Source organism: Penaeus japonicus, unplaced genomic scaffold (genome assembly GCF_977035675.1).
Source record: "Penaeus japonicus unplaced genomic scaffold, GWHDUDI00000001_assembly GWHDUDI00000004, whole genome shotgun sequence".
NCBI classification, from domain to species: Eukaryota; Metazoa; Arthropoda; class Malacostraca; order Decapoda; family Penaeidae; genus Penaeus; species Penaeus japonicus.
The window spans coordinates 6247279-6261721 of record NW_028234406.1 but is presented as its reverse complement, the minus strand read 5'-3'; the positions used below and the strand labels follow the sequence as shown (position 1 = coordinate 6261721).

The 14443-nt window shown below is 41.7% G+C and overlaps 1 protein-coding gene and 1 non-coding gene across 9 annotated transcripts in view; one reads left to right on the top strand and one right to left on the bottom strand.

Moving 5' to 3' along the window:
- Positions 1–309: 309 nt before the first annotated feature.
- On the bottom strand, positions 310–391 carry TRNAL-AAG (transfer RNA leucine (anticodon AAG)). The gene has a single exon. It is a non-coding gene; the product is annotated as a tRNA-Leu (tRNA).
- A 1254-nt stretch (positions 392–1645) lies between these two features.
- The window catches only part of Mical (Molecule interacting with CasL), a 188814-nt gene continuing 176016 nt past the window's right edge, over positions 1646–14443 (top strand). For all 8 annotated transcript variants that reach the window (XR_015190969.1, XR_015190968.1, XR_015190967.1 and 5 more), the window contains exon 1: positions 1646–1768. The gene's annotated coding sequence lies outside the window, so the exon portion shown is untranslated. The remainder of the gene's footprint in view (positions 1769–14443) is intronic.

Below are 14443 nucleotides of genomic sequence, written 5' to 3'. Positions count from 1 at the left end.
TTTAATTGTTGTTTGCATTACCCAATACCTTTTGCTTGGATTGCTTTCTTACACTTTCGTCACTCTAATAAGAAATAGTTTGGTCATTAGTGATTTTTCTTTGTTGTTATCTATGAATCTATACATATATTAAAGCAGATTTGATGGCACGATAAAGCATATGACTTAAAAAACGGCATACCTATTTTTTAAGAGTATAAGTAGAGTTACCAACATAACATAATCATTTACACTAAAACCTCCTTCCCCTGGGTATTTCTTTTGAATCCTCATCATCTCCAATTTCACTTCTTATCTGCAGAAAACCTTTGGCAGCGGTGGGATTCGAACCCACGCCTCCGAAGAGACTGGTGCCTTAAACCAGCGCCTTAGACCGCTCGGCCACGCTACCGATATAGACGGTAGCATATCGGTATAACAAAAATAAACGTTTTTTGCTTGTAAGGCTTTACATTGTTCTTATTTTCCAAAGGGGAATACACGCGTTGTTATAAAGAAACATATATTCTTATGTTGTATCCAAACTTAAATGATGGATGAAATAAGTAATTGATGGATATACCTCTAAGTCTTAAGATAATCAATGGTAACTCGCATATCAATAACCAGACTCACAAATATATTGTATTTTTATACCTATGTGCATCTGTATGCTCTGTATGCGAGTGAGGCAAGTATGCACACCGACATACACATACATGTAGTTTTAGACACTTGTTTCCATGGTTAATGCTTTCCGTTATTGTATATGTCTGGTTTTATACAGTATGCAGTGGATATATTCAAGTGAAATTTGAATGAATATTTGGTCATTAGAATTTTATAAATAGGAGGCCTAACATTAATTAGGAGGATCTCGCCATATATACTTCTCTGGCTGTCCCAGATACTGTGTTACATTTTTATTGATAAATTGATTGATTTGGGGCGTTAATGAAAAGCTTCGGGAGATAAAATAAACCATGAAATAGAAGTAACCACATCAAATGATTGACTTGTAGGTAAATTGTATATATATATGTTCGGTAAACTTGAAAAATAAAAATATAATTACCGATCCAACTCAATCTAAATCTACTCATATAAATTCCTATGTGTAGCATTTGCACATGAGTAGTTGTGTTATTAGGTGGCAAAATAGATAAAATCAAAGCTATGAGTCATATTCTATGTAATCTACTCCTAAAACTTCCTTATGCATGAAGCGTTACAATAATATAGATCAAGGGAAATCATATAAGTTAAACATATTCAAGAATATCACTAGTTAACATCGATCATCCAAACACCGCGTTCAGAAACTTGTATATATATGAAGCATGATATTTGTATAGATCAAATGAACTCATTCAAGGTGTGAATACATTTAGTTATATCATTAACATCGACCAATGACACTAGACAAATAAAAATAAATTCAAACTCCGCACTCATTTTGTCTCGCCTGCGTGTCATACATCCTCTTTCCTTCAAATCAGCATTGTCGTTCGTTTCATAATAAAACACAATAAATTAAAACAAGCACATTCAATTCACAACGAAGCATTCAAACATATTATATCTATATTCAAATTAGATTGGTAGGGTAATTTTATTTATTTAATATATTCTAAGGAAATAAAACAAAAGTTGCCTCGATGACTCCGAAGTAGTGTTATGGAAGTGAGTGAAGGAAAAACCCTGTTACTAAATTTTCTTTAAAAAATCGACTGCCACCCCTTCTCCTGTGGATGTAATCGTCGAAACAGCATTCACATCGAATTATAAGGTACGTAAGAACATGCCGAGGTTCTATAAGGCGAAAGAAAGCGCATAAATCCATAGAAAAGACGAGAATTATTACAGGCCGCTCCCCTGTCAGAGGAACTCAACCTCCAACCTGCTTTTGTCAGTTTGTTTCACTACTTCTATAACATTTCCCTTCAAAGGAACCATATTTTATCGCATTTTGATAGGTGTTGAGTTGTAATGACTATGATAACGGTGTTGTCTTTTATTTTCTGTTGCTATTAGAGCAGAATTACGGGATACACGAGTAGTGTTTTAGCGGATTAGTTAATCCTTTGCTAAAACGAGTCATTGTTTATTAATTTCATTTCCTTATGTAATTGACTTTTGAGTGTTACTGGTGATTCTTTTTTGTTGATTTTTCCCCCATGGGATTGGAATATTATGTGGATGAATAGTTAGTGACATGCTGCATTGTTGTTGTTCTTTGTCTTTTTTGTGATTTTGAATTTGTTGTGTTGCATTTCCTATGAAAGCAATATAGAAATGCATGATTAGAAGTTAGATTTCACTGCTTATTACAAAGAGATGTCAATGATGCTTCGGCACAAGTTGTCTGGTAATATCAAGTAGCCAAGTGACAGGCAATAGACCTACCATTTTTATCATAATGTAACTTGTAATGATGTTAAATTTACGATTCATTAAAGGAGAGCAGAACATGTGAGAAGTAGGGACGTGGGAGTAGCAGTGATAGGCCATGTCTAGTTCAGAAGTATGAGAATTATCAAGTCAAATATCATTTTAGAATCACCGCTTGGCTAGAGGTGAGTCTGCAGAGTATGGCACTTTATTATGTGGTCTCATGCAAGGACATAGTTCCCAGTATACTGATATGCACAAAGTTATATCTGCATGCAGTTGAGAAGGGGGTAATATTTTGTAAAATGCTGCGAAGGAGTGTTATATCCCCTCTCTTCAGTTCTTCTGTGTCATACCAGTATTAGTTATCAGTTCCAGAGACAATAAAATCTTTCGTCTGCAAACTTCCATGGAATTACCTTGGTATTTGGAATTATACATGGATATTAATGGAATCATCAAATTCATCTGAAGTCAGTGAAATTAACAACAAAACCTGGTGATCTGTAAGATCAATGGAATGAATACAAACTGTCAATTTTAAAAGCAAAACTACAACCTTTCCTGAGAACTGAAGTTATAAGTTAAGAAGGTGATTGTTAAGAGCTTGACAAGACATGTTTTTTGGAAAGGCATGAATTTAGGACTTAAATCAAAAGGTAAAGGGAGAAACAAGCTTTACCTAATGCAGAACATATAGTCACTGTCTAATTTAAGAAATATACATGATTTGTGTATCCTATATATTTATGTATTCAGTTACATCTTTTATTTCATATACTTTGGCTTTAAACATTCTCATGTGCCTTTACTGTTGCTATGGATTGGTCAAACACAGTTGCTTGTGGACCATCACCTTGATGTTTATATGGTAGGGTGGAGTCTCCGCCACACCCAAACATCATACATAGTAAAGTTATTGCTAGAAGATGCACCTGGCTCTCTTTTGTGTATGAATATCTGGGATTATTCTTGTCTTCCTGTTAGAGAAGCAAAGATTAAACTATAGTGAGAAAAGCTGCTCAGATAATAATCTAAAAGAGAGGGTACATCCCAACTTGTAAAACTGAAGAACCAAGATATTTAAGTGCTAATGACAGTAGTGGTTACAATTCAGTGAATCAGACCAAATGTGTATGAACCAGTGAAATTAACAACAAAACATGGCTGTAAGATCAATGGAATGAATGCAAAGGTTCACATAAAGCAGGCTGCAAATGAGACTGAAGTTATAAGTTAAGGAGGTGATAGTTAAGAGGATGACAAGACATGTTTCTTGGAAATGAAGTTGGGACTTAAATCAAAAGCTAAAGAACAAGGTTTACATACTGCTGAACAAATAGTCACTGTCTAATTTAAGAAATATCATGATTTTGTATCCTATTTGTTTATGTATTCATTTATTCATTCATTCATTTTCTATTATCAAAATTATTAAACTGGACTACTTATGAATTACACAAATTGCATAGAAAGAAAGGAACATAACATAATGCATATATAAGGAACTAAATTGTGTCCTTTACTTATGTCATTAATTGCTTTCTTTTTTGTAAGTTAAGGGTTGCTACTACATACTATGATCTACCATGGTGAAGGTGAAAGCTGTATATATATTTCATGTTGAATATATATATGTGTGTGTGTGTGTGTGTGTGTGCGCGCGTGTGCGCGCGTGTGCCTTGCATGCGTTCACTAAGATATAGATATAGATATAAATAGCAGCTTTTAAAAATGTATATGTGGATAAAGAGATGTATAAGCATTGAAGACTAATGTATTGTAATTTAATTTTGGCAATAGTAGATTTAACAGATTATTCCGTCTGAATTGGCATAGTTTTTAAGAGGGAAACTTTAGCTATTATTAGATTGTTTAGGGATGTTATATTGTGTCTAGTTGACTTATTAAAGTGATTTTAACAATTTGGTTTTAAAATATTCCGTCTTTATTGAAACATTTTTGAGAAGAATTCAGTGCTTGTATTTAAAAAAAGGATTTTAGTAAGTTGTTAAGCATTTGTTCTTTTTAATATGTTTGAGTCATTAAACATTTTAAACTTAACTCTTTCAATACCAACAAAAAAGGGGAAGATTCCATATTTTAAGAATATTGAAAACTTTTTTTTCATTAGATAAAATTGATTGAACTATTGAATATTATGTGGACAATCGTTGCCTATATCTGTATCCTGTTGGCTACTTTTGTTGGTCTCAGCCTTCCCCATGTGTCAGAGTCTGTCAGGTTCTCTACTCCTTCAGTTGCTCTGTCCCTCCCACCTTATATATATATATATATATATATATGTATATATATATATATATATATATATATATATATATATATATATATAGAGAGAGAGAGAGAGAGAGGAGAAGAGAGAGAGAGAAAGAGAAGGAGAAAGGTAAAGTGAAAGAGAGAGAGAGAGAAAAAAAAAAGAGAAAATGAGAGAGAGAAAAGAGAAAGAGAGAGGGAGAAAGAGAAAGAGAAAGAGAGAGAAAGAGAAAGAGAAAGAGAAAGAGAAAGAGAAAGAGAAAGAGAAAGAGAAAGAGAAAGAGAAAGAGAAAGAGAAAGAGAAAGAGAAAGAGAAAGAGAAAGAGAAAGAGAAAAGAAAAAGAGAGAGTCTGTTCTTTTATAATATTAGTACATTATTATATTAGTACCTTTTCTGAACTCTCCCACTATGTGAGTCCTTTTTTTTGCATCCTCTCACCCCAATATTCAATTAATATCTCCCCTTGTGTTATTGTCAGTGCATTACGGAGAATGCACTGAGTTTAATGAGTACGAAACAGTCCACTGAACAGTTTTGCTTGAAATTTAAACAACGGAAGAGAGTCGTTTTTACGCAGGTAATAGTACGTTTCTTCAACATCCCCCTCTCCCCTCCCCCGTTCGTGCGTATGTACTCAGTTTCTCTCTCTCTCTCTCTCGATCTCTCTCTCGATCTCTCTCTCGATCTCTCTCTCGATCTCTCTCTCTCTCTCTCAATCTATCTCTCTTTCTCGTTCTCTTTCTCTACATCCTCCTTACTTCTCTCTCTTCCTTTCCTCCCTCCCCTTTCATCCTTCCTTCCTCCTTCCTCCCTCAACTCTTTTCTTGCCTCTCCCCTCCCTCCATTCAGTTCTTCCTCCTTGCCTTTCTGCACCCTTCCCGCTCCCTCTTTCTCTCCCTCCCTCCCTCCCTCCCTACCCCCTCTTCCCCCTCTTCCCCCCCCTCCCCCTCCTCCAGCAGACACGACATGATCAAGAGGTGAGCTTCCCGCTCTTGGGGTCACAAAGACTCCGTTGTCAAGCTTCGATTATTGTTGTGTGTTATGGTTCAATTACCTCCTAATTGTTTGTGTTCAAGCTCGGATGAACAAACAATGAAACTTCAATAATGGATTGGACGGCACGACATTTTGGCAACTTGGATATGTTCCGGGAGATTTGTGCTTCTTCTTGTTATTTGATAAAGCAGGAGGAGGAGGAGGAGGTGGAGGAGGAAAAAGAGGAAGGAGCATGGGGGTCTTGGGGAAAATGAGGATAGATAAATGAAGGGGAAGGGGGGGGGGGTGAGGTACACATGCGCGAATGCACATTTGTATGCACTGTATGTACACATACAATAGATGCATACATACACACACACACACACACACACACACACACACACACACACACACACACACACACACACACACACACACACACACACATATATACATACAATCATAAATACTCACACACGTACGAACACACGCAGAACCATGCACATGCAAACACATAGACAGACGGAAACTGACGAAGAGATCTGCCGAGAAAAAGAAAGTCTTCATGGCGGTAATAATGACGTGTCTGCGAGGGAAAAAATTAGCCAACTTTCCCCTTAATTGCGCGAGTGGACATGGAACTGACTGCGAGATTATCATTGCTTGCACGGCGGTTAGCGGAGCGCGAGGTTACTCTGAGGGGAAGGAGGGGGAAAGGAGAGAGGAGGGGAAGAGGAGGAGGAGGAGAAGGAGAAGGGGAAGGAGAAGGAGAAAGAGAAAAGGGTGAGAAGTAAAAGGCGGGGAGGTGGATTGGGAGAAAACGAAGGAGACGAAAATAGAGATAAAGACGGAAAAGAGGAGAATGGAGAGAGAGAGAGAGAGAGAGAGAGAGAGAGAGAGAGAGAGAGAGAGAGAGAGAGAGAGAGAGAGAGAGAGAGAGAGAGAGAGAGAGAGAGAGAGAGAGAGAGATGCGGGTGGTGTGTATGTGTGTATTTGGGTTGGGAGGGCGCAGGAGGTAGAGGAGGGGGAGGGGTGGGAAGGGGGACGTGTGAAGGAGAGTTATGGCGATATAAATAGTTGTGTACGGGGGCGGCGGCAAGCGGGCGGGCGGGCGGGCGGACGGGTGGCCGAGGGAGTTTGCAGGAGGTGGGTAGGGAGGATGGTTGAAGGGACGCGGTTTTGAAGGAGGCTTAGAGAAGAGAAGATAAGTGGTAGAGATAATGATCCTAGGTAAATCAATAAAGAATAAGTAGATAGATATAGAGGGAGAGAGAGAAAGATAACCAGAAGAAGTGCATGGATGGCGATGCGGCGGGCGGATGCTGGCGTCTTCCGAGAAGGTTGAAGGGTGAGGGAGAAGAGGTTTAAAGAAGAGTTTTATCTCGGTGAGTGTCGGGTCCCTTGTGGGGGAGTGGGGGATGGGTGGGGGGAGGGAAGGGGAGATGGGAGAGGAGGGAAGGGGGGATGTGGGGGAAGGGAGAAGGGGAGGAGGGGAGGAGGGATGGGAGGGGGGGGGGAAGAGGGTTATGATGATGTGAAATGCGGGTACATCTATTTAAAGAAACCCTCCCGTCTAGTGCCTCGATGCCGGGTAATTTGGCGACAAGCAAAGCGGCGCTCGGGAGCCTCTGGAACATTCGGGGCCCTCTCGTGCGTGCGTGCCTGGAAGTTACAGTGCTCTATGTGTGTCATTGGCACTGAGATTTGTTTATGTAGTGATTTTGTTGTTGTTATCATCATCGATTTTGTTGTTGTTATCATCATCATCATAAGCGTCAGCATTTTCATCGCCCACATCGTCACGTTATAGTCATAAGGATAATCACTATCTCCTTCACCGTATTTATTTATTTTTTATTTTTTTATTTTTTATTTTATTTATTTATTATTTTTTTTTTTCAACTATAAGATTTTCATTTATCATTATGGTGATCATTGAATGCAAATCACAGTGCCGACGTTGAAATGGAAAACTTGCACCCTGCACACCAGACGACAAAGTCTGACGACAGGTCGCTTGGACGTAAGAAATGGCCCTTTGAACCGACACGACGATGATGAAACGAGCCCTCTTGATCGAGTGACGTCACTGGATAACGTTGTTGTTGTTGTTGTTTTCTCTCTCTCTCTCTCTCTCTCTCTCTCTCTCTCTCTCTCTCTCTCTCTCTCTCTCTCTCTCTCTCTCTCTCTCTCTCTCTCTCTCTATTTCTATTTCTCTTTCTCTCACTCTCTCTCTCATTCTCATTAGAGAGAGAGAGAATAGGAGTAGGGATGGGAATAGGAATCAAATAACGAGATAGGAAGAAGAACATAAATGAATGAGTAGACAGGAAGAATTGATACTACCTGCCTGAAAGCAGAGGTGTTAGAGGTGAGAAAAATGAAAAACAAGAAGGGAGGAAAGACAAGAAATGAAGAGACACAGCTGAGAGTCAAGTATAGATTTTCTGTGTCACAATGGCACCTCGGGGGAAAAAAATCAATAAAGTGTGATAGTGGAAATGGAGCTTTTTTTCATTCTGTGATTTTTGTGAGTTATGATTTGTTTTATCTTGGAGTATACATTTCGAACGTAAATTGAAATATGTATTTTTGATCCACTATTTGAGTGTGTGTGTGTGTGTGTGTGTGTGTGTGTGTGTGTATGAGAGAGAGAGAGAGAGAGAGAGAGAGAGAGAGAGAGAGAGAGAGAGAGAGAGAGAGAGAGAGAGAGAGAGAGAGAGAGAGAGAGAAAGAGAAAGAAAGAAAGAAAGAAAGAAAGAAAGAAAGAAAGAAAGAGAGAAAGAGAGGGGAACAAGGAGAGAAGGAATAAAGAGGGGAAGAAAGGAGGAGGAGGAGGAGTAGAATAAAGAAAGTGTGGGACCGTAAACGGAGAATATGTCTGTTGCAGGTTACATAAACACAACACTTGTATTCCTTGTAACGGTTTCATTCCTAGGCACTTAGCATGTCGCTTAAGCTGTTATCTTCTATTAATTTATCCGGGATTTTTTTTTTACAATATAGACAATTATGCATCTGGTTTTGATGATGAAGAATTAGAAGACAAATGTGGAAGAGGAGGAGAAGCAAGAATGAGTCCGAATAAAGGGAATGTCAAGTCAATCAGCTGATTTTCAAGAACAGGATAAGGAGGAAGAGTAGGAGTCGCTATATATATATTTTTTCTTTTTCTTTTTTTTCAACACCGCTTTATACTGTAACGGTGTTAGTAGCCTTGCGATCATTACTCGAGTTTCCGTATCTCATGACCGTTAACAGGTGTGCGCTGGCTCTTTATTTTTTTTATATCGCTGCGGTAAGTTGTATATCACAAAGACATGGGCCCCGGGTGGGAAAAGGCCCTCTGGGAAACTTCAAGTGTGTGACTTGCGTTCGACTTGATGAGCATCTGTGTCTGGGGCGAAGGCTGAACGAGCGGTCTTAGATCATTTGGAAATAAATACATCTATTATTAATGTATATAAATATATATATATATATATATATATATATATATATATATATATATATACATATACATATACATATACATATACATATATCTAAGAAGGAGGAAGAAGAAGAAGAAGAAGAAGAAGAAGAAGAAGAAGAAGAAGAAGAAGAAGAAGAAGAAGAAGAAGAAGAAGAAGAAGAAGAAGAAGAAGAAGAGGAGGATGAAGAAGAAGAGTAGGGCAAACGAGTCCCGCCACCACCTGGCCGCCGGGCAACGAGTCCCCGATAGGAATAAGCTCACTCTTTGGTCGCCGAAGGAGCGTGGGAATCGTGAGAAAAAGAAATCGGAGGAGACGATTTGTGTTTTTTTTTTTTATGAATGGGATTTCTTTTTAGGTTTGTTGTCGTTTGTTAGTGTTGGTGTTGTTGTTCTTGTTCTTTTTTGGTTTTGGTTTTGTTAGTATTGTTGTTGTTGATCTTGTGTTTAGTGATTATTGTTGTTATTTTTATTATTGGAGTTGTTATTATCACCATAACTAACTATATTTGTTCTTTTTTTATGGTTGTTATAATCATTATTGATATTGATGCTGTTACTATTATTAATTTTATCATTAATATTGTTGTTATTATTATGATCATTATCATTATTATTATATTCAATGAATAACATTTAGATCACTAGAGCTAAACCTGCACTTAAAAGTTTGCGAATCAGGAATTTCCCCGTTTCCTGTATAGGGTGAAGGTATTTCTGCCTTTTTAAAATCTTTCTTACGACCGTAACTTAACGGCCGTTGCATTAAGGGGAATTTATTGCTAATGGAGGATGGGCTGGGGGTGGGGGGAAGGAAAAAAAATTCTGGCACAAGATGTCCCTGGCAACCGGAAGAGGGGGGGTGGGGTGGATATGGGAGTGCATACGGATCTTATTCTCTCTTCTTTCTCTCTCTCTCTCTCTCTCTCTCTCTCTCTCTCTCTCTCTCTCTCTCTCTCTCTCTCTCTCTCTCTCTCTCTCTCTCTCTCTCTCTCTCTCTCTCTCTCTCTCTCTCTCTCTCCTTCTTTCTCCACCTCTCCCTCCTTCCTACCTCCTCCCTCCTTCCTTCCTACCTCCTCCCTCCTTCCTTCCTACCTCCTCCCTCCTTCCTTCCTACCTCCTTCCTCCTTCTTTTCCCTCCCCCATCCTCCTTCCTTTCCCTCCCCCATTCTCCTTCCTTTCCCTCCCCCATTCTCCTTCCTTCCCCTCCTCCCTTCCCCCTTCTCTTCCTCCCTCCTTTCTTCCGTCCCTCCCCCATCCTCCTCCCTCCCCTTTTTTCCTCCTTCCCACCTCCCTCCTTCCCTTCCCTCCTTCCCCTCCCTTCTTCCCCTCCCTTCCCCTCCCCCCCCCTCTCTCCTTCCAATTTTTTAAAACTCCAGCATCTTCACATATAGCATCTTGATATCTCTCCGCGCAGAGAATGTTTCGATGAGCGAGACGGCGCATTTGGCACAGGTACAAGAATGCGGTGGATTGAGGCGGCGAGGGTGTCTGTACGGGAAACGTGGGATGTGTGGGTGGGGGGTGCCAGGGTGGGGTGGGGTGGGGCGGGAAGACTGGGTGGGCTGTAGGGATGAGCCATGAGCTATATGTTTTGTGCTTGTGTAAAGTTTTTTTTCCCTCCCATGGTTTCCCTCTTTCTTTCTCGCTTCTTTTTTTATTATCCCCGTTTTCCTTTCTTTTTCCCTTTTCGTAGCTTATTTTTATTTTGTGGTAATGAGTTTCGGAAGGACTGAAAGCAGTTGGACTAACTGTCTGTCTTTTTTTCTGTGGAAGATGTTTTTTCCCATTGGTTCGCTAGTAAGTCACTTGTTTACTACAGGTGCTTTTTACAGGAACCAGGGTCACCACACCTGTCTTACCAGTAACCTACGGCATTGCCACAGAGGCATGTCTAGTGCTTGCGGTACCATTCATGCTTGTCTGCAAGCATGGGAATCCGCTTCATTAACTGCCATGGGAAGGGACCTGAAGCACATGTTTGCTGACAGATCTATCCCAGATGGCTTTCTCGGCGATCCTGCCCTGCCATCTGTCGGTACACTGCCCCGGGAGGTTGTCCATCTGCCTGCTTGTTGTTGGTTTTGCGTCCGGGCTTGTTAGCGAGGGATTTTTCCCAGATGCCGATTTCTTTGTCTCAACGTTTTCTCGTCTTATTCTTTCTCTTCCTCGCTCGATCCTCTTCTCTCTCGTTCTTTTCCAACTCTTTCCTTCTTACTGTAGCTTTTCCCACGCCTTTCTTTTTCTCTCTCTCTCTCTCTTTCACTCTCTCTCTCTTCTTTCTCTCTTCTCTCTCTAATCATGAACCTCATCGCCCCTCCCCCCTTTCACGGCCACCACCTCACCTACCCACCCTTTCGTCTTGGCACCCTCTCTCCTCGCCCGTCTGTCTTCTTCTTCGCCCCCCCCCCCTTAAAGACAAAGAGATTTGTTCTTCCCGCTCCCCCGATCGAGAGGATAGGATATGCCGAAGGATGAAGGATGAAGAAAGGACTAATGGACTCCGGTTGTTTGTGCAAGCATCAGGCGGGAGGTCAAAAGCAGGCCGAGGGGGAGAGAGGGGTTGGGGGGATGGCACTGTGGCGACGTCTGGTGGGGGGGAGAGGCTCGTGAGGTTAAGGGGTTAAGGGAGAAAGAGGGGGTAGGGGGGTACTGGGGGAGGTGAGGTAGAAGTTTGGGGGAGGGAGGGGGAGGGCAGGGCAGGACCAGCAACCGTTACGCCTCTTGCAAGGGACGTTAACCGGCGAGTGCCTTATTTAAACTGCTTGCTGCCTGCTTGCCTCCCTTGCTGCTTGCTCGGTTCGAGTGAGGTTGGTGAGGTCGAGTCATCCTAGGCAGTCGAGGCCGGTGGTCATAGGTGAGGTCTGGCGAGAGGGAGGGAGGGAGGGGAATGAGGAGGATAGAATGAGGGAAGGAGGGAATGGGGTAGATAGAATAAGGGAAGGAGGGGATGAGGTGGATAGAATAAAGGAAGGAGAAAGAAGAGGAAGAGGAGGTGGAGGAGGAGGAGGAGAGGAGGGGGGTGGGAGGCGGCGGCGGTGCCAGAGTGGCTCGTGTGACGGAGTTGAAGGACAGACGAGGGAGGTGGATGAGTCACTAACCTGCAGTGGGGAGAGAGGGATAGGGGACTAGGGAGAGAGTCATAGAGGGACTGGGGAGAGAGGGAAAGGGGGCAGGGGAGAGAGGGAAAGGGGGCCGGGGAGATAGGGAAAGGGGGCCGGGGAGAGAGGGATAGGGGGGCTAGAGAGGGAGGGATAGGGGGCCGGGGAGAGAGGGATAGGGGGCTGGGGAGAGAGAGATAGGGGGCCGGGGAGGGAGGGATAGGAGGCGATGAACAGGGCGGGGAGAAGAGGTGAAAAGGCGGGGGGGAAGGAGAAAGGGGGAGAGGTCAGAAGGAGGAGGACGAGGAGGGAGGAGATGAAAAAACGTGATTTCTAAAAGAAGATTGAAGGACGATAGGAAAAAGAGAAGAGAGATAGTAAGGCAATTTAGTAGGAGATTAGAAAGAAGGAAAAGGAAAAGAGAAAGAGATAAACGTGAAAAAAATAAGAAAGGAAGAAAGGAAGGAAGGACGAGGAAAAATGTAGAAAGCGATTGAGTCGGGGATGGGCGGGTGTGGGTGGGTGTGGGTGCACGTGGATAGGGGGGAAGGGGGTCGGAAGGCGTTGCTGTTTCTTCACGACCCAAATGTTTGCTCAAGGTTGAGTTTTATTGCACCTGTTGACAAGACTCATGCTCAAGGACGTACAAACACTCATGGGAGGTACATATTGGTCATGTGGGTTTTGTGGATGCTGTTGGCGTGTAGAAATGGGGCTGTATGTCACATTTTTTTTTTTTTTTTTATCTGTCTATCTATCTATATCTCTCTCTATCCCTCTTTCTCTTCCTTTCTTTCTCCCTTTTCTTATTCCTAATCTTCCCCCTCTCTCTTACACTCCCCTCCCTTCTCCATTTCTTTCCCCTCTCCCCTTCCCTTCCCTTCCCTTGAACCAATGTATCATCATATGCTAGCGTTCCGCATTCTACCTTTAATGCCGTTCCGACGCATGGCTTGCGTGTCCCGTGTCATCTAATGAGATGCTGCTTCGCTCCCCCTATCATTGCATGCAGTGACATGGTTTTTTAATTACGCTTTGACGTCATCTGGTATTTGTGCCGGTATTGTTTCGAAAGGCTCGGTATGTATGGGAGCGGTATATTCGTCGGTTAGTCCGTAACATTTCCGATCTTTTGTGTTAGTGTCGTAGGTAGAGCACTTACGTTGTATTCCCCGGTCGTCACGTCACGGCAGGTGTTCTCGGGGGGGAAGTTGCTGATTCTTGCTTGACTCAGAAAGGGCTTCCGATTTTACCCTCGTGATCGCATTGGACCGCGAGAGGGAAGTGGGGAGTTCCTCTTTGTTTTTCGTCTTTTTACTTTGTCAAGAGCGTTTGATTTCTTTATACATTGTTTTATATGTTTGTTTATATGTTTACTTATTCGTTTTTATTTATTTTTTTATTCACTAGTGGCATTTTTCCCAGTTGACTGAAACACTCATGGCTTAACGCCTTGTTTCTTTTTCTTTTCTTTTTTTCTTCTTCGTTTTTTCTTTTTTTTGGGGGGAGGGGGAGGGAGGAGTGAGTCGTCCTACATTTCCTCCTAGTCTCCCGGTGTCGCTGTTGTCTCCTCTCTCTAAGTCGATTACATTAAGCGAAGTTCACGGTCTTCAGCACTCAGGTTTAGGCGTATTGTTTGGCCTGCGATACTGTTTGTTTTATGAGGTTAACAGGCGTGTTCGCGTGTCCGTTTCATAGGGGCGGTCTTTATATTGGGTGTGAAGACATGACCTTACATGACACGCAAGAATATTTGTTGAAAGAGTTCCTTTTCCGATGTCTGTGTGTGTGAATGAATAGATATTTAGATTGATAAGGAGATTTAGTGTAAACAGATACATGGATACACAATGCGTGTATAAAAAGAATATAAAAACGGCATTCTCTCTAAAGAAACACACATTCATCACTCCCTTTTTTTCGTTTTTCTTTTCTTTTTTTCTCTTCTTTCTTCGGTCAGAAATGTCCGCCCGTCCGCCTGCCCCTTGGTACAGCGCATGTATAAAGGGCTCTTTGTTGTATCTCTTGCGACGAGAAACCTTTGTGGGCAGTACATCTTTGTGTTGCTTTGGTTTCCCTGACTCGTCGTTGTGTTTTTTGACCTGCTTTCCGATGTTTTGTTTCTTGGATAGGTCTAGATCGCAGACCTGGTTTGATATTCATTCTCTCTTTCCCTTAATTTCTCTCGTGTCATTCTCTCTCTTCTTCTTCTTCTTTTTCTTCTTCCTCTTCTTCTTCTAATTCTTC